General features: G+C 49.8%; 1 protein-coding gene and 1 pseudogene across 1 annotated transcript in view; both read left to right on the top strand.

The window, feature by feature from the left end:
- The first annotated feature begins 2,243 nt into the window (after positions 1-2,243).
- SBK1 (SH3 domain binding kinase 1) overlaps positions 2,244-19,177 on the top strand; it is a 51,336-nt gene continuing 34,402 nt past the window's right edge. Inside the window, exon 1 of the mRNA XM_059038209.2 lies at positions 2,244-3,068. The gene's annotated coding sequence lies outside the window, so the exon portion shown is untranslated. The remainder of the gene's footprint in view (positions 3,069-19,177) is intronic.
- On the top strand, positions 15,889-16,130 carry LOC131741359 (protein transport protein Sec61 subunit gamma pseudogene; annotated as a pseudogene).

The following is a 19,177-nucleotide window of genomic DNA, read 5'->3' on the forward strand; positions in this document are numbered from 1 at the left end:
GCCCTGCCGTGTGTCACTGTGTGACCTCCAGGGAGTCTGCCCCTTTCTGGGCTCATTCCTCTGGCTAAGTCTGAACCATAGATCTATGGTTACAGAGAGGGATGGTGACTGGCCCAAAGCACACATAGGCTCTGCTCTGTAAGCAGAGCCTATACTTGAACCTGGGGCCCCCTAGTCACGCCCCCCCCAGTCCCGCCTATGGGGCACCTTTATGCAAATCAGAAAAAAGTCCCCCGCTTTGGATTGACCATTGGAAAATGGCACCCCTCTGGGTGAACCAATTAGATGAAAGCATGCCCTCTGAACAGATCAATTCAAAAGCGACCCCCCTCTAAGTGGACTAATTTTTAAAAAGGCACTCTTCAGGCTGACCAATAAGAAAAGGGAACTCTTTTGAGTGGACCAATTAGAAAAAGGTGCTCCCCAACCCCTGCATGCGGTCAGAGTTTTAAAGGTGCAAGACTGCAGAGCAGAGGTAGGGCTGCATGTCAGCCCCCACTCACCACCCGCCGGGCTGCCCTGTGCAGTGTGTGCAGCCGAAACAACCGTGTGTGGGGGGCTGTGTCCCCACCCCCACCTTTTCTTGGCCAAGGATGCCCAGATCTGTCCTTCCAGCCGGTGGAATTCAGTTCACTGAATTGATGTTTCCTTCCAAGCCGCTCCACCTCCCACGTACTTCCTCAGCCCCTCAGCTGACCCAGGTCCCCACTTCCATCCTCCTCCCACCCATGCTTCCTCCTCTGAGCCCCGGGAGGGGCAGCGCTGGAATGAAAACCTCCTACATCTCTGACCGTGTTACCTGCATCTTCTTCCTGCCCTGTAGGGCACCCTGCATCTTTCCATGCCTCTGAGCCTTTGCAGGTACACTGCTCTCTGCTGGGGATGCCCACCTCTAGAGCCCCTGGGAAACATCTACTCCCTCTAACACGCAGCGTAGAGACCTTCTCTGCTCCTTACTCTGTTCCTTAAACATGCCAGCTAGATCTTGCCTCTGAGCCTTTGCACCTGCCGAGCCCTCTTCTCGGACCTGTTCTGCTGGTCACAGCTCCAGTGTCCCCTCCTTGTGAGGTCTTCCCTGAGCACCCTGTCAAACCACCTCCCATCAGCCTCCCTCCCAGCCCCATGTTTTATTTTTTCATAACACTTTTCACAAGATTAATTTATTTTTCCTTTGTTTACTGGTGCTTCCAAAGCCACTATGAATGGCCGTGCATGTTGTTAAGTTGCAGAGGAGGTGAGTGGGGCTGGAACCCAGCCTGCCGTGCACACTACAAGCTGGTGCTGGGGGGAGGGGTGGGGGGTGTGGGAGGGGGGAGGGGCTGCACCTGCCCGGAGGGAGCGCCTTTCCTAATTCACACACTGCCACCAGGTATACAAGCTTCAGCCCCACCGGCCTCCAGCTGTGACAGGCAAGCCCACCAACTCAGGAAGCGTCTGCCCTCTCCATTGCTGTGAGTCCAGTGTCCAGCACAGTGCCTGGCATGTAGCTGGTGCTCAATAAACATTTTTCAGTTTGGGGGGGCTGCACCTCTCGGCTTGCGGGATCTTAGTTCCCCGACCAGGGATTGAACCCAGGCCTCGGCAGTGAAAGTGTGGAGTCCTAACCACTGGACTTCCAGGGAATTCCGAAACATTTTTCAAGCAAACAAATTCTACTCGGATTCCCCCACTCCCACCCTCTCCCCACATGCTTCAGTAGAATACACCATGCATGTGGTCCATTTCTGGGTCCCACAGGGGCTGCGTGTGGTTCATTGTCGGTGGGGGGGTGTCCCACAGGAAGCCAGTGACAGAACTGGACCCAGACTTGGTGATGGTAATTGTTTGTTAAGAGAATGCAGAGGGGATCCAGGAGTGGATGCGTAAGTAAAGGAGTCCTGGGGATGCTCCCTGCAACTCAGTGCCCTGCTCATGACAGGGACGATGCCCTGAGACCCCAGTCTCACCCAGCTCCCTGGAGAAGCACGTGGCGGGTTCAGGTGGCCCCGGGCGCTCTGACCAAGATCCAGATGCCTAGCGCTGCACAGTCATTCTTGGGCAAGAGGTGGCATCTGAGGGCCCTGTGGGAGGCAGGCCAGGCTCAGGCGGGGGCGGAACTCAGGCGCTGCCTTCCCTCTGCTCCCTGCGGCCACCCGCCTACCGGCCTCCCGGCTCTGGCAGGGAAGGAGTTAACCTCCCGGCTTCTCAGCGTGAATGTGGAGCTATTAATACCCACAGCCAAGCCGGTCTGCCGGAGCAGAGCAGCCGCTGGAGTGGGAAGAGCCGGGGGCAGAGAGAGCTCCAGTCGGAGCCAGCGCTGGAGCCAGGACTCCAGGCTCCAGAACTTTTCTCGGGGATAGCGAGGGCACTGTGCCAGCCTCACCTGGTCCTTGCCCACCTCCCAGCTTCAGGTCCCGACTGTCCTTCCCGGAGGCCACCCGTGCCGTGCCACCCACCCCAGCTGGGGAGAGCAAACTTTCTTAGGGAAACCACCGCCACTGCTGTGCTGGCTGGACGGGGAGGAGCAGACGGCCGGACAGACAGATGAACAGATGGACAGGACATCTGCGAACCTGTCCTCCTGGTCCTGCCTCTGACAGGCTGCAGCAGAGTGGGCAGCTGAGGGGCCTCGGGCGCCACCAGGGGCAGCAAGGGGCCCTGCTGGACCTTTGTCCACCAGCCAGCTGCCTCTGAGTCCAGGCGGCTGGAAGCTGCTTCCTGGGGCCCAAGCCCGTAGCTGGAAGGTCTGTGGGTCAGGACAGCAGATCCCACCAGACAGAGCCCCGGGCTCTCCCACCCACCGAGGCGACGGGTAACCTGAGTGAAAAGGCACAGGTGGCAGGTGGGCAGGTGCAGGCACGGGGTCCTGAAGCCAACAGGCTACTGACCCTGGAGCATGCTGCCTCGGGGACCCCCGCCCAGGCAAGGGACGATGCTGCTGAGGCCGCCACCAGCCACCCCTGCCCCGTCCTGGAGCTGCCTCCAGCCTGGCCCCTGGGCTGTGGAACAGAGGATGTGCCAGCCTTCTGCTTCGTCTGTTTCCACAGGGAGGAGGAGGAGGAGCTGCTGGAAGAAGTCCCACTGCAGAGGTCAGTGCCCGAGGTGGGCAGCGGGTGGGCAGGCTGAGGGCACAGGGCTCGGATGGGGCCCCTGGGGGCCTGGAAGTCCTGCTTCCGAGTTCCTCGTCGGTCCACTGCTTACCAGCCACTGCCACCTCCCTGTGTCAGACTCTCAGATCCCTCACCTGGGTATCCCCACAGCCTCCTCCCTGTCTCTCCCATCCTGCCCCCACAGTGACCCTCCTGGCCTTTCTCATTGTGGTCATGTCCTCCCTGCTCAGAGCCCTCCATGGCTCCCAGCTCCCACACGATGAAGTCAATACTCAGCTGGGCATTCAAGGCCTGCAAGATCAGGCCAGCCCCACCCACCTCATCTCGCTCTGCTCTCCTGTATTCACCCCCAGTGAAACCCTGCCCAGACTTCCCTTCCCCTGGCTCCCCTCCTTCCAGGCCCAGCTGCAATACCTCCTCCTCCAGGAAGCCCTCCAAGAAGCCCCTGCCCCATCCCAAGCTGAAAACCACCTTCCCTCCCTACACGGCACTGACACCTAACAGTGTTAGGTTTTCGTTGAATTAATAAGTGGAAATGTCTGAGTGTGCATATACATGCGTGTATGTGAGTTTGTGTATAAAAGAAAGGGAGGGGAGGGGAATGAAGGTTTGTGTGTGTATGTGATTGGGTATCTGGGTGTGAGTATGTGGGATTGTGAGTATGTGTATACGTCTGTGGCAGTGGGTGTGAGTTCTACGTATTTATGTGGGGGAGGGGGTGTGCACTTGGACCGGGTCAGCGGGTTCATGCCCTAGAGATCATTGTCTCTTTTGCCAGCTCTCCTTACCCCCACCTTCAGGAAAATCCAGGCTTCAGCCAAGTGCATTTCACAAGCTGTGACCGCAAGCTCCGGGAATAGATGGAACATCTGTAGGGGAGACAGGGGTCACCTCTCTCCAGCCCAGCCTGCCCACGCCTCCATCACTGCCTGAGTCAGCACTGCCCTGGGTGGCGAGAAGGGCAGGCTCAGGGCCAGCCCAGGTGTGCCCTCCAGACCCCTAGTAGGAGGGTGGGGGTATGGGCTCCTGCAGCCTGGGACAGGTTCCTCCCCGAATCTCACTGTTGGACCTGGGTCGGTCATTTCCCTTCCGCGGGTCTCCGTCTCCTCATCTGCGAAACGGTGGGCTGCTCCTTGCATATGGCTGTCAGTTCATCATTCAGCAGTGACTGAGAACTCATCGTGCACCAGGGCCCCAGCCCTCATGGGGTCCAGCCTGCTAGGAGAGACCCGAAAGCAAACCGATCGGTTTGTCAGAGCGATGGGCGCCTTGATGGGTGTGAGTGCACTGTGGGCAGGGAGCGAGGGGGAGGGACTGACCACCTCTGCCCGCAGGAACCCTAGGAGCCCCTGCGGGTCTGTCTTAAAGGACAGGTCCTCTGCCAGGTGGTGAGTGAAGTTAAGGAAAGGACATCCCAGGCAGGGGCTACAGCAAGAGCAAAGACTTGGTGATATGAAAAAGAAATTGTGTGGGCATGGGGCCACAAAAAAGCAAAACGGGGCCAAGTTAGGCGACGCAATGAGGTCACAGGTGTGGAAGTGTTTCTCGAAATCCAAAGCAATGAATTCCTGAGAGCATCACTATTTTCACAGTAAGAGCTCAAAATGCTTGTTGAATGATTGGACAAATGGACGAATGAATGAATGAATGAATGAATATGATGTGGGGAGATGGGACGTCAGAATCACTGAGCTGGTGGGCGCTGGCCCTTTAAGATCTGGAGAGGGGACACCGCCAGGCTGGGCAGAGACAGTGACCACAGGTGCCAGTTGGTAAAGCTAAAAATACTGAGTGATGGTGGACACCCAGGCTGCAGGAGCCAGGCAGTGCTAGCAGGGAGGGAGGGGGGAAGGCTCTGGAGTGTTTCTTTCCTACTGGAGGAGGGGCAGTGGGTAGTGAGGTCTGGTAGGGTCACCTTGGGGGTATAGAGGAGACTGTTCCCCTCCCCCACTACTCTCAGACTTTCTCCAGCCCCTGGAAGGTGCCAGGTTTCACTCCCAATAGCTGCCATGTTTAGTAGCCCCAGGGCATGCTAATTCTGAGGCATCCTGCTTCTCTGTGACTCTGGGGAAGTCATTTCTTCTCTTTGGGCCTCTGTAAAATTAAAGCATCGCTGGGGCGCTTTTAGGGACAGAGAAGAAAGGAGGGATGCAGGCAACCAGTTCACTCATGTGTAGATTCAGCAAATGTTCCCCGAGGCGTCCTGGGGACTAGATGCTGAGGCCACAGAGATGAACACAGACCAGGCACTTCCCTGGAGGAGCCCAGCAAGGATACACTGGAACAATTACATGCAACGCAATGTGCTGTCATTGAGGTGTGAACGCAGTGCCCTCCTGGGCTGATGCAAGAAACGGCCACGCTGAGAACTCATCTGCATTTGGTGAAAATTTGTCAACAAAAGCATCACCCACCAGCCACCTCCACTCGATGCTTGATGTGTGATTAAGGTGAGGCTCGCGGCCTTAATGAACAAGTCCTGGAACCGCATGCGCTTCACACGGCAGAGCCTCCTGTGCTGCTCACGCAAAGTCCAGAGGGGGCTGGGGTGTGGGGGACACTCTGCTCTACTCAATCTTTCGGGGACCCAGGCTCCTCCCACCTTGTGATACTGTCATCACCCAGGGCCTCAGAATCCATCGCTGGATCCTCTGCTTCCACTGGCAAATGAGGAAGAAAGAGGGTGGAGATCCCATGGAAGGGTTTTCCGAGCCAAAGCCGCAAGTGGCCTACTTCACTTCTGCCCACACTACATGGCCAAAGCAGCTAATTGCAAGAGAAACTGGGAAACGTAGTCCTGTTGTGAAAATGATATATTTGGTATACATGAAAGCACCTGGCACATAAGAGGTACCCAGCATGTTTGTACGGAATGCATTCATTCATTCTGCAGATTTCACTGAGCACCCTCAGTGGGCTAGCACTAGAAACTGGACAGTGAAAACATCAGTCCAGCTCTCATTGGGCTTTTATCAAAGGGGGCGTCAAACAAAATACAAGTAAACAAACAAATACGATCTTCCGTGTTCAAAACCCACTGTTAAGAAAATGACTAGAGGGATGGTTGGGGGAGACACCCACTTGACATAAGGGGGAGGGGAGGTAGGGACAATTCATCTAAGACCTCAGGAATGAGAAGGAGCTGAGCAGAGTTGGAGGAGGAGCATTTCAACCATGGAGAGCAGAGAGTGCAAAGGCCCAGAGGCAGGTTAGAGTTTGGAGACTGAGAAAATGTCAGGTCATTGTGGCTAGAGGAGGGTGAGTGACGGGGAGAGTGACACGGGCAACAGGGAGAGTGACAAGGGCGACGGGGAGAGTGACACGGGCAATGGGGACAGACAGGAACGGCTAGATCACGTAGGCCTTGTGGGCCATGGTGAGGAGGATGGATTTTCTTCTGGATAAGATTGGGAACGATTTGGAGGCTTTTAAGCGGGGGAAGCCATATAATTTGATTAACATCTTAAGTGATCACTTGGGCTGCTCTGGAGAGAATCCACGGCAGCCAGGCCAGAGTAGACACAGGAAACCGGGGTGGAGGTCATGGTGACGATGGAGGGGGCCATGGCGTTGGCCTGGACCATAGTGGCCCTTGGAGACGGGGGAAATAGGTGCCTTCTAGATATATATGGGAGACAGAATTTGCTGATGGGTTAAAGGAAGAAGGGAAGCAAGGATAAATCTGAGGTTTCTGGGTTGGATAAGTGTGGGGATGATGCGAAGGTTCAAGGGAGGGAAGAGACTCAGTGGGAAACTCAAGAATTCGGCCATGGATGTTTTCAACCTAGAAGCACATGAGATGCCCAAGTGAAGATGTCAAGTGAGGACTTGATAGTAAGATACTAAGCTTGATACTAAGGTACTCTTGATACTAAGAGCTCAAAACTATAGTTTTTGGGCAGGTGACAGGATATCAGAGACTTCAGTGTGAAGATGACATTGAAAGCCATGAGGTTGGGACTTCCCTGGTGGCGCAGTGGTTAAGAATCTGCCTGCCAATGCAGGGGACACGGGTTCGAGCCCTGATCTGGGAAGATCCCACATGCCGCGGAGCAACTAAGCCCTTGCGCCGCAACTACTGAGCCTGCACTCTGGAGCCCGCGAGCCACAACTACTGAAGCCCGTGCGCCTAGAGCCCGTGCTCCGCAACAAGAGAAGCCACTGCAATGAGAAGCCCGTGCACCACAACGAAGAGTAGCCCCTGCTCCCCGCAACTAGAGAAAGCCCACGCACAGCAACGAAGACCCAACGCAGCCAAAATTTAATTAATTATTTTTTTTAAAAAAGAAAACCATGAGGTCACAAGGAGAGAGAAGAGAGGAGAAGCCCCAGGATGGAACCCTGAGGAACTCCACAATTTTGGGGTCACGTGGAGGAGACGCTAACAAGGGCGGAAGAGAAGTAAAGTAGGAGGGAAACCAGGAGCATGGGTAGTCGAGGAAACCAAGAGACGAGTGTCTCAAGGAGGAGAGAGAGGTGGACAACTGGCTTCAGAGATGCCAAACGACCAAGGAAAAGGAGAATAGATTCAGCAGCACAGAAGTTGAAAGTGACCCGACTAAGAACATTTCATGGAGGGGTGGAGACAGGAGTAGGTGTGAGCAGAAACTTCTGGTTAAAGATGGTGGATCGAATACACACATCTAATTTCTCTGTGTCCTGAAATCCCATGAAAAAGAAGTGAGTGGGTTTTTCTTTTCTTTTCCTTTGTGGTTTATTACAAGATATTGAATATATTGATAGTTCCCTGTGCTATACAGCAGGACCTTGTTGTTGCTGTTTTTTTAGTGGTGTTTTTTGGCCACACCGTTCCCTGACCAGGGATCTAACCCATGCCCCCTGCAGTGGAAGCACAGAATCTTAACCACTGGACCCACAGGGAAGTCCCAGGACTTTGCTGTTTGTGTCTTTTATATATAGTAGTTTGTATCAGTTAATCCCAAACTCCTAATTTACCCCTCCCCCACTTTCCCCTTTGGTAACCATAAGTTTGTTTTCTATGTCTGTGTCTGTTTCTGTTTTGCAAATAAGTTCATTTGTATTGTATTTTAGATTCCACATATGAGTGATATCATCTGATATTTGTCTTTGTCTGGCTTACTTCACTTAGTGTGATAATCTCTAGGTCCATCCATATTGCGGCAAATGGCATTATTTCATCCTTTTTATGGCTGAGTAATATTCCATTGTGTATGGGTGTGTGTATATATATATATATATATAAATATAAAATTGTATATACATTGTATTATATATATATCACATCTTTTTAATTATTTTTTTTATTGAGGTATAGTTGATTTACAATGCTGTGCCAATCCCTGCTGTACAGCAAGGTGACTCAGTTTTACACATACATACATTCTTTTTTTAATATACTTTTCCATTATGGTTTATCCCAGGAGATTGGATATTGTTCCCTGTGCTAGACAGTAGGACCTTGTTGTTTATCCATTCTAAACGTAGCAGTTTTGTAGATAGGTTCATTTGTGCCATATTTTAGATTCCACATATAAGTGATATCATATGGAATTTGTCTTTCTCTTTCTGACTTACTTCACTTAGTATGATAATCTGTATTGCATCCATGTTGCTGCAAATAGCATTATTTTTTTCTTTTTTATGGCTGAGTAGTATTCCACTGTATATATGTACCACATCTTTATCCGTTCATCTGTTGATGGATATTTAGGTTGTTTCCATGTTTTGGCTACTGTGAATAGTGCTTCTATGAACATCGGGGTGCATATATACCACATCTTCTTTATTCATTCATCTGTCAGTGGACATTTAGGTAGCTTCCATGTCTTGGCTATTGTAAATAGTGCTACAGTAAACATTAGGGTGCATGTATCTTTTCGAATTAGAGTTTTCTCTGGATATATGTCCAGGAGTGAGATTGTAGTGTCACATGGTAACTCTTTTAGTTTTTTAAGGAACCTCCATACTGTTCTCCATAGTGGCTGCACCAATTTACATTCCCATCAACAGTGTAGGAGGATTCCCTTTTCTCCACATATGAGTGGGTTTTTAAGGTGTATTTATTGCTCTTTTGTTGCTGCCATAACAAACTACCACAAACTTAGTTGTTTAAAACCATATTTATCATCTTATTGACTGTATGTCAAAAATCCAACACAGGTCTCCCTGGGCTAAAATCAAGATGTTGACAGGGCTGCTCTTGGAAGCTCTTTCTTTTTTTTTGTTGTTGTGCGGTATGCGGGCCTCTCACTGCTGTGGCCTCTCCCGTCGCAGAGCACAGGCTCCGGACGCGCAGGCTCAGCGGCCATGGCTCACGGGCTTAGTTGCTCCGCGGCACGTGGGATCCTCCCGGACCAGGGCACGAACCCGTGTCTCCTGCATCGGCAGGCGGACTCTCAACCACTGTGCCACCAGGGAAGCCCGGAAGCTCTTTCTGGAAGAACTTTCTGGAAGCTCTAGGGGAGAATCCATTCCCTTGTCTTTTCCAAGGTGCCATTTTCCAGTTGGCCCCCTCCCTTCGGCAAGGTAGCGTCTCTCTGGCCCTGCTTCTCTCATCACGTCTTTCTTGGACCACAGCTGGGAAAGGTTCTCTGCTTTTAATGCTGCATGCGATTAGCTTGGGCTCACCTGAACAATCCAAGATCATCTCCCCATCTCAAGGTCCTTAACCTTAATCACACCTGCAAAGTCCCTTTCTACCACGTAAGGTAAAATACTCCCCGGTTCTGGAGATTAGGACACAGACATTTAGTGGGATTAGGTGGTCCATTATTCTGTCTGCCACAGCATGAATCAGCAAGAACTAATACATTGAAAAAGGAGACAATAGCAACACAGTCTTGGAATCTGGAAAGCAGAAGAACATAGTAAATGATGTAGCAGTCTGATGACATTGCACCTCAAGTGAACCCTAAATTGGGGGTGAGAAAGCCAAGGGGCACCACAGTTCCCCCACAAAACCCCGAAAGGCCCTGGTGTTAATGGACTAAGTACCTCCTGGAAGTGAGCGTAAAGCCGGGGCCAAAAACAAGAGGATTGGTCTAAGAAGGGCTTTAATTCTCAGATTTCTTTCTCTGCTCAGCACCACTGGGCAGCTGCCTCTCCCCCACCCTGACAAAGACCGAAGGCTTATTCTGCAGAGAGGATAAAACACAGAGTCTCTGAACCAGAGGACAGGGCACCGTGTGGATGAGGGGAGAGTTCTATACACTACTGGTGGGATTATTGGAATATTGCATCCTGAATGTGGGGAGCTCTGCCCCTGCCCCCATCACCTGGGGCCCCCTTCCCCATCTCAGCTCCCAGAATAGTGAAGCCCAGCCTAAACTCTCCAGGCAGGACACTGCAGATTTATTCCCTTCAATCTCTGAATATATTAACGATGGGTATTTTTTTCTTGCTCTTCTCTTGTTTCCTGTTTTAGTTGTCTTCTCTCCGTGCATAGTTTCTGTTTCCTCCAGATTTTTTTTTTCTGTTCGGATTAGTTCTGTCTACTACTGAGCCCATGTGGGCTTAGTTGCCCCGCAGCATGTGGGATCTTAGTTCCCCAGCCAAGGATCAAACCCGTGTCCCCTGCATTGGAAGGCAGATTCTTAACCACTGGACCACCAGTGTCAGACTCTCCAAGAAAAGGATACCTAAAAAGGTTGGCATCAGGGATTTCCCAATGAAACAATCCAATGTGAATTCTCTATATTGACCCCCTGAGTCAGCCAAGCCCCCTACCCATAGCATAGAGCTACTCAGCAGCTTGCTTACATAAGTCATATTTTTATATTCTTTAATCAAGGCATAATTACTGTGAAATGCAAAGGTCTTAAGTGGCCAGCTTAATGAGTTTTGACAAATGTATACACCTGTGTAACCCACACCTCAATCAAGATATTACCATGTGAGGTAACATTCAGGCTTTCATCATGCCCCAGTCAATATCCAACACACACAGAGGCAACTACTATTCTATCAGCTCTTTAACTCTCTTAAATATGAGCAGATAACCAGGGACCATCAACATTTGCGAAAAACCTCTAACATGAGAGGCAGAACAAAAACAAACAGAAAAACAGAATTTAGAGGAAACAGAATATGCAGGGAAAAGAAAACTTAAAAGCAAAACTATAATCACTATATTCAGAAATTTAGGAAAATATATTGCAACTATGAAACAAAAACTAGATAAAAACCTCTGAGGATGAACAAAACAAAACAAAAAAGTTCTTAAAAATTAAGAATATCATAGCAGTGGGAGTTTGGAGTTAGCAGATGCAAACTAGTATACATAGAATGGATAAAAAACAGGTCCTATTATATAACACAGGGAACTATGTTCAATATCCTGTGATAAACCATAATGGAAAAGAATATGAAAAAGAATGTGTGTGTTTGTGTGTATATATATATATATATATATATATATATATATATATACACATATATATGTATATATATATATACACATATATATGTATATATATATGCTGAATCACTTTGCTATACAGCAGAAATTAACACAACATTGTAAATCAACTATACTTCAATTAAAAAAAAAGAATGTCACAGCAGAAATGGAAAACTTATTCAATAGAGTTAGGGGTCAGCAAACTACAGCCTTCGGGCCAAATCCATCCTGTCACCTGCTTTTTCTAAAAAATATTTATTTATTTATGTATTTATTTTTGGCTGTGTCGGGTCTTAGTTGCAGCCCACAGGACGTTTTGTTGCAGCATGTGGGCTCTTCACTTCATTGCAGCCTGTGCGCTTCTCTCTAGTTGTGGTGCACAGGCTCCAGAGCATGCAGGCTCAGTAGTTGCGGCCCATGGGCTTAGTTGCCCCTCAGCATGTGCGATCTTAGTTGCCCGATCAAGGATCGAACCCGTGTCCCCTGCATTGGAAGGCAGATTCTTAACCACTGGACCACCAGGAAAGTCTCCTGTCGCCTGTTTTTTTTTTTTTTTTTTTTGCGGTATGCGGGCCTCTCACTGCTGTGGCCTCTCCCGTTGCGGAGCACAGGCTCCGGACGCGCAGGCCTAGTGGCCATGGCTCACGGGCTTAGTTGCTCCGCGGCATGTGGGATCTTCCCGGACCAGGGCACGAACCCGTGTCTCCTGCATCGGCAGGCGGACTCTCAACCACTGCGCCACCAGGGAAGCCCTCGCCTGTTTTTTAAATAAAGTTTTACTTGAACACAGCTACACCATTTGTTTATGTACTGCCTATGGCTGCTTTCACATTGGTGGAGTCGAGCAGTTGTTACAGAGACCCTAAGGCCCATAAAGCCTCAAATATTTACCATTGAGCCCTTTATAGGAAAAGTTTCCTGACCCCCAGAGTTAAAAGATAAAGTTGAGGAAATTTCCCGAAAAGTAAAGCAGAAGGTAATGATATGTATCTGTTTGGATCCTCCAGTAAACAAATGGTGAGCTGAGTTAGCGGTGTAAGAAGTCCTGGCGGGCTAATGCCTGTGAAAAATGAAGGAGGAGGAATCAGGATTGGGCAGGAAGAGTCTTCAGACTGTGACATAGATCTGACACCTGTGAAATGAAGGAGGAAAGGAAATAAATCTGGGAAGAGAGAGCCTGACTTTGGTGTAGATCAAAGTCTTGACCAATAATACAGTGGGGACTGCAGAGCAAAGACTGTCCATTGGAGGAGCCCCACATTGAGCAGAAAGGGCCAGGTCCTGGTGTCCCCGCTGTGCTCAGTCATTGGCTGGGCTGCCCAAGAAGACCTTGGTCTTGACTCAAAGGCTGTGGTAGGTCTCAAAGGCACTGTAGTTGGAGGCTGTCAACCAACTGCACTCTTCACAGCTGAGTAACAAGTTCTTTCTTAAAGGGAGAACCCAGTGGGGCACCTGCATGGCTGCCACACATGGAAAAGAGGAAAGAAAGAGTAAGAAAGAGGACCAGTGCAAGAATCTGACGCCTTAACAAAGGAGTTCCAGAAAGAGAAGAGAGAAAACAGAGAAGAGGAAATAAGTCGATGAAATATTTCAAATATTTCTCAGAATGGAAGGATCTGAGTTTCCAGATCAAAAGGGTTCACTGAGGAATTCACTGGTGGTGCAGTGGTCAAGAATCCGCCTGCCAATGCAGGGGGTACGGGTTCGAGCCCTGGTCTTGGAAGATCCCACATGTGGCGGAGCAAACAACCCATGTGTCACAACTACTGAGCCTGTGCTCTAGAGCCCGCGAGCCACAACTACTGAAGCCCATGCACCTAGAGCCCGTGCTCCGCAACGAGAAGCCACCGCAATGAGAAGCCCGCACACCACAACGAAGAGTAGACCCCACTCGCTGCAACTAGAGAAAGCCTGCGCACAGCAACAAAGACCCAATGCAGCCAAAAATAAATAAATAAATAAACAAATTTATTTTTTAAAAAAAGAGGGCCCACTGAGTGTCCAAAAAAAGGATTAAGTTCGACCCACACCACAGCCAGTCACTATTAAATTTCAGAACGCAGAGACAAGAACATTCTACCATATTCTACTAAGGATCAAGAATCATAATGGCATCAGATTTCTCAACAGCAGTCCTGGAAACCAGAAGACAAGGAAGCTATTTTCAAATATAAAAATTATTTTCAGTCTAGAATTTGATACTTAGCCAAACCATTAATAAAGTACACAAAAGATCTTTTTAGATTTACGAAGGCTCAAAAATTTACCTCCCACACACCCTTTCTTAAGAAAGCTACTGGAAGATGTGTTCCTAAAACAAGGAAGTAAACCAAGAAAGAGTAAACCTGGGATGCAGGAAACAAGGGAGCCAACACGAGAGAGAGTTGAAGGGCATCTCCCAGATGTTGGTGAAGGGAGATCCCCAGCACAGCTTCTCTGAGGAGCAGGCCTGGAGGGTAGGCAGTTCACATTGGAAAAATCAGAAAGTTCTAGAAAAGGTTTCTTCAAGGAGATGAAACTGATAGGATGCCCAATACACTTAAACTTTTGAAAGATTTACACAAAAAAGAGAGAGTGTGGGTTGAATTAGACATAAACACACAGAAAAACAGGCCCTACCCCCCAAAAAAAGAGTTATTAAATCCAAGAAAAACAACTTCTGTGCAGAAAAGGGAAATTAAAAATTTTAAATTTCTGCTCTAACACACTGTTAAGAGAATGAGAAGAAAAGCCATAGAATGGGAGAAAAACATTTGCAAAAGACATCTGATCTGATATAGAAATGTTTAACTGATAAAAGACTGTTATCCAAAGTATACAAAGAACTGGTGAAACTCAACAATAAGAAAATGAACAACCCAATTAAAGAACGGGCAAAAGATCTGAACAGTCACTTCACCAAAGATGATATGCAGATGGCAAATAAGCATATAAAGCATGCTCAACATCATATGTCATCAGGAAATAGCAAATTAAAACAACAGTGAGATACCAGTACACACTTATTAGAATGACCCACGTCTAAAACACTGACAACACCAAATGCTGGTGAGGATGTGGAGCAACCGGAACTCTCATTCATCGCTGTGGGAGTGCAAAATGGTACAGCCACTTTGGAAGATGGTCTGGCAGTTTCTTACAAAGCTAAACATACTCTTAACATATGATCCAACAATAGCATTCCTTGGTATTCACCCAAATGAGTTAAAAACTTATGTCTGCGCAAAACCCTGCACATGAATGTTTATAGCAGCTTTTTTCATAATCGCCTAAAACTTGGAAGCATCTAAAATGTCCTTCAATAGGCGAAGGGATAAACAAACTGTGATATGCCCATACAATGGAATATTATTCTGTCATAAAATGAGCTATCAAGCCACAAAAAGACATAGAGCAATCTTAAATGCATATGGCTAGGTGAAAGAAGCCAGTCTGAAAAGGCTATATGCTGTATGCCTCCAACTACAGGACATTCTGAAAAAGCCAATACTAGAGACAGTAAAAAGATGAGTGGTTTCCAGGGGCTGGTGGGGAGGGAAGGAGGGATGAGTAGGGGGAGCCCAAGGGATTTTTAGGGCAGTGAAACTATTCTGTATGATCCTGTAATGGTGGGTCCATGACCCTAGGCATCTGTCAAAACCCATAGAATGTACAACACAGAGTGAGCCCTCATGTAAACTATGGACTTTAGTTAATATTAGTGTATCAGTATTGGTTCATCAATTGTAACAAGCTTACCACACTAATGCAAGATGCTGATAATAGGAAAAAATGGGGAGGGGGTATACATGGGAACTCTCTGTACTTTCTGCTCTGCTGTTCTATAAACCTAAAACTAAAAAAGTAAGTCTATCATAAAAAAAGGAAGAAAAGGGAAAGAAATCATAGTATTCCACAGAAAGTTGTAAATAATGTTTCCACAATATGTAAACACCACCAATCTTTTGTTGCTGTTTTTTCTTCTGGCCACGCGGCACGTGGAATCTTAGTTCCCCTACCAGGGATTGAACCCTTGCCCCCTGCAGTGGAAGCGTGGAGCCCTAACCACTGGACCGCCAGGGAAGTCCCCAACACTACCAATCTTATCAATATTATGATGCAACTGTACCGGGAGGGTGGAAGACAGGAAGTGGAGGCAGTGGACATCAGGGAGCTACATCCTTATCTTCCAACATGGGAAGTTGAGAGGAAAAGTCTAAAATTGGAAAAGCGTAACCTAAGACATGCTATGTAGGAAACACAGGGGTGAAAATTACTAATAATCAACTAAGAGAGTGGAAACGGTTGTCCTTAAGAAGTGGGAAATGAGAGCAGGAAATGCCCGTGTTTCTTGATAGAAACAGATAGAGGGCTTCCCTGGTGGCGCAGTGGTTAAGAATCTGCCTGCCAGTCTTTGTCTTGGAGCGGACGGCGGACATCATGGATCAGGTAATGCAGTTCGTTGAGCCAAGTCGGCAGTTTGTGAAGGACTCGATTCGGCTGGTTAAAAGATGCACCAAACCTGATAGAAAAGAATTCCAGAAGATTGCCATGACAACAGCAATAGGATTTGCTATAATGGGATTCATTGGCTTTTTTGTGAAATCGATCCATATTCCTATTAATAGCATCATTGTTGGTGGCTGAGTACCTTTTTAGAAAAGTGTTTTTCATCTTGGGGATTGGTGAACAAATGAGGATTAGAGATGCTCATGGAGTGAAATTTTCCCTATATGTTTTGTGTTTTTCTTTCTTTCTTTTTTTCTTCCAAGATGTTTTCTATTTGTAAATTTAAATAATTTAAAAAAAAAAAAAAAGAGGGCTTCCCTGGTGGCTCAGTGGTTGACATTCCGCCTGCCGATGCAGGGGACACGGGTTCGTGCCCCGGTCCGGGAAGATCCCACATGCCGCGGAGCGGCTGGGCCCGTGAGCCATGGCCGCTGAGCCTGCAGAGCCTGTTCTCCGCAGCGGGAGGGGCCACAACAGTGAAAGGCCCACGTACCGCAAAAAAAAAAAAAAAATCTGCCTGCCAATGCAGGGGACATGGGTTCGATCCCTGGGCCGGGAAGATCCCACATGCCACGGAGCAACTAAGCCCACACGCCAAAACTACTGAGCCCGCGTGCCTAGAGCCCGTGCTCCACAACAAGAGAAGCTACCGCAATGAGAAGCCCGGGCATCGCAACGCAGAGTAGTCCTTGCTCGCTGCAACTAGAGAAAGCCTGCACACAGCAACGAAGACCCAACACAGCCAAGCATAAATAAATAAAATAAATAAATTTATTAACAACAACCAAAAATGAAATGGATGGAGATGTGTGGTGAAGACACCAGAGCCCGCGAGCTGGGGGGACAATCCTGGAGAAAGGAGGAGGGGGAAGGGAGGGAGGATGTCCTGAAGAATCCAGGGCTCAAGGGAGGGGTTGGCCTCAGAAGGAGAAAGGCCACCCCCCACCCCCCCCGCCACTGAAGCCTTTGGAAGAAGTGAGGAGTGAGGAGCTAGGTGGGTTTGTGCTTTGATGGTGGGAGCCAATAAAACTGCATCTGGTCCATCTGTTTTCTCAATGAAGTGGCAGCCACGGTTTGAGGAGAGAGGAGAAGGTGGGAAGACCTTGCCAATTCAGAGTGGGGTGCATAGACCAGCAGCAACAGCATCCCCTGGGGGCTGGTTAGATGTGCAGAATCTCAGGCCTCACCAAGATCCCTAGGAGACGCACAAGCAAATTAAAGTTTGAGAATCACTGCTCGGAGAGTGGGGAAAAGCAACTGACAGGCATACTTGGGTTGCAGGGCGGCAGTGAGTGCCCCGTTGAGACCATGAAGGGAAATTCCCAGCCAGGTGTGGGACCCTCAGACCAGTGCTAGCTTGTGCAGCGCAGGCAGAGAGAAGGTGATAGCTGGCATTTTGCCAGGCAGGTACTCCAACAGGAAAGTTGGGCCTAGCAGTGGGGAGTGGTTTCCAGGGAGCGGCCATGGTGATGGTATGCGGAGCCCAAACAGGGCACAGTGGACAGTCGTGGCAGAAGGAGGCTGATGGGCAGTGAGAAAGTGATGGGGACAGTCGGCTGGTGGCCTCAATGGGATCAAATAGCTGTCGTTTCTGGGTACCAGATGAAGAGGATGGAAGGGGGAACCAGAGGGAGATGATCAAAACAGATCTCAGAGCGGGTGGGGTTGGGATAATTACAAGGCTTGGGGGTGAGCCTCAGAGGCTGAAGGGAGCAGAGAGGGTTAAGGTGACAAAAAAGGCCAGAGAATCGAGAGGCATGCTGCAGACTGCCTGATATCTCCTCTGTCCTCCCCTCTAATGATGGTGGTGTGGCCTGCGCATCAGGACTTGTGAAAGCTCCCCAGTAGATTATAACGTGCAGCAGAGTTTGAGAACCACGGGTGCGGTCAAGGAGACCCAGGCTCTGATAGAAAGAAAGTGACACAGAAGAGCAACCAGAAAGTTCCTTGGGGCTTGCATTGCAAGTGGAGCCTGACCAGGGAAAGGGGCAGTTGGGTAGGGGCCGCATGTCCTGGGTTGTAGATGAGGAGATGGAGATGTCGTGGTCTTCCCCTGGAGAACTGGATAGTAAGTCTGTGTGTGCGCGCGCGCGCGTGCGTGCATGTGTGTGAGACAGAGACCGAGAGAGCGGACCGAGCGAGGCCAGCGCCCCGTTAGCCCGTCTTCTGTCCTGCACTGTTGCAGACCGGCCACTAGAGGGAGCGCCGCGCCCGCACATTGCGGGGACGGCCCAGCAGGTTCCAGGGGTGAGGCTTCGGCCTCTTTTTCGGACAGTTTCTGTGTTCAAAGTTCAGATTCTGCAGCCACGTATCCCTGGGTTTCACTCCAGGTCCCACTACTTACAGGCTGTGTGATTTTGGCCAGTTACCCGACCACTCTGACCCAGTTTCGTCCGCGGTACAGTGGGCACAGCGTTAGTTCTAAGCTGAGGTGGTTCGGAGGATGAATGAGGTCACGCGGGTGAAGCACTGCGCCACACTGGGGAATGGCTAACACGACCTGACAGTGGAGGAGGGTTCGCCCCCGCCTCTGTATGTCTCTGCTTCTCCTGCAGCCCCTCAGCCCTGCCCAGCCCAGATCCAGGGTGAGAAACGGAGTGGGAGGAAGCAGAGGCTGGGTTGGGGGCGGCCTCTAGGCCAGGGACACTCCTGGGCTCCTCCCTTTCCTGCTCAGTCTTGCTGATTGTTTGTTTTGTTTTGTTTTGTTTTGTTTGCGGTACGCGGGCCTCTCACTGTTGCGGCCTCTTCCGTTGCAGAGCACAGGCTCCGGAAGCGCAGGCTCAGCGGCCATGGCTCACGGGCCCAGCCGCTCCGCGGCATGTGGGATCCTCCCGGACCGGGGTACGAACCCGTGTCCCCTGCATCGGCAAGCGGACTCTCAACCACTGAGCCACCAGGGAAGCCCTTGCTGATTGTTTTGTTTTGCAGCAAACCTCACCCTGTGGCTCGTTCCTGGCCATGGTCTCGTCCTTCTTACCCCAGACCTTCCCCTGCTCCTCCAGGTGCCCAGGGAACCAGCAGCTGCCCTTGCCTGGCAACCACACCATCCCTGGAGCCCATGGGATGCCTGGGGCCCAAGGGCTCAGCGTGGGTGCTCCATCCCAGCCATCTTCCTAACTGCCCCCGCTCCTTCCTGGCTCCTGCCCAAACCAACCAAGAGCTGACCTATGAGGCCACACCCCAGGGGATGTCTGCATTTCCAGGTTTGCCAAGACCCCCG

This window comes from Kogia breviceps, chromosome 14 (genome assembly GCF_026419965.1).
Source record: "Kogia breviceps isolate mKogBre1 chromosome 14, mKogBre1 haplotype 1, whole genome shotgun sequence".
Classification (NCBI taxonomy): domain Eukaryota; kingdom Metazoa; phylum Chordata; class Mammalia; order Artiodactyla; family Physeteridae; genus Kogia; species Kogia breviceps.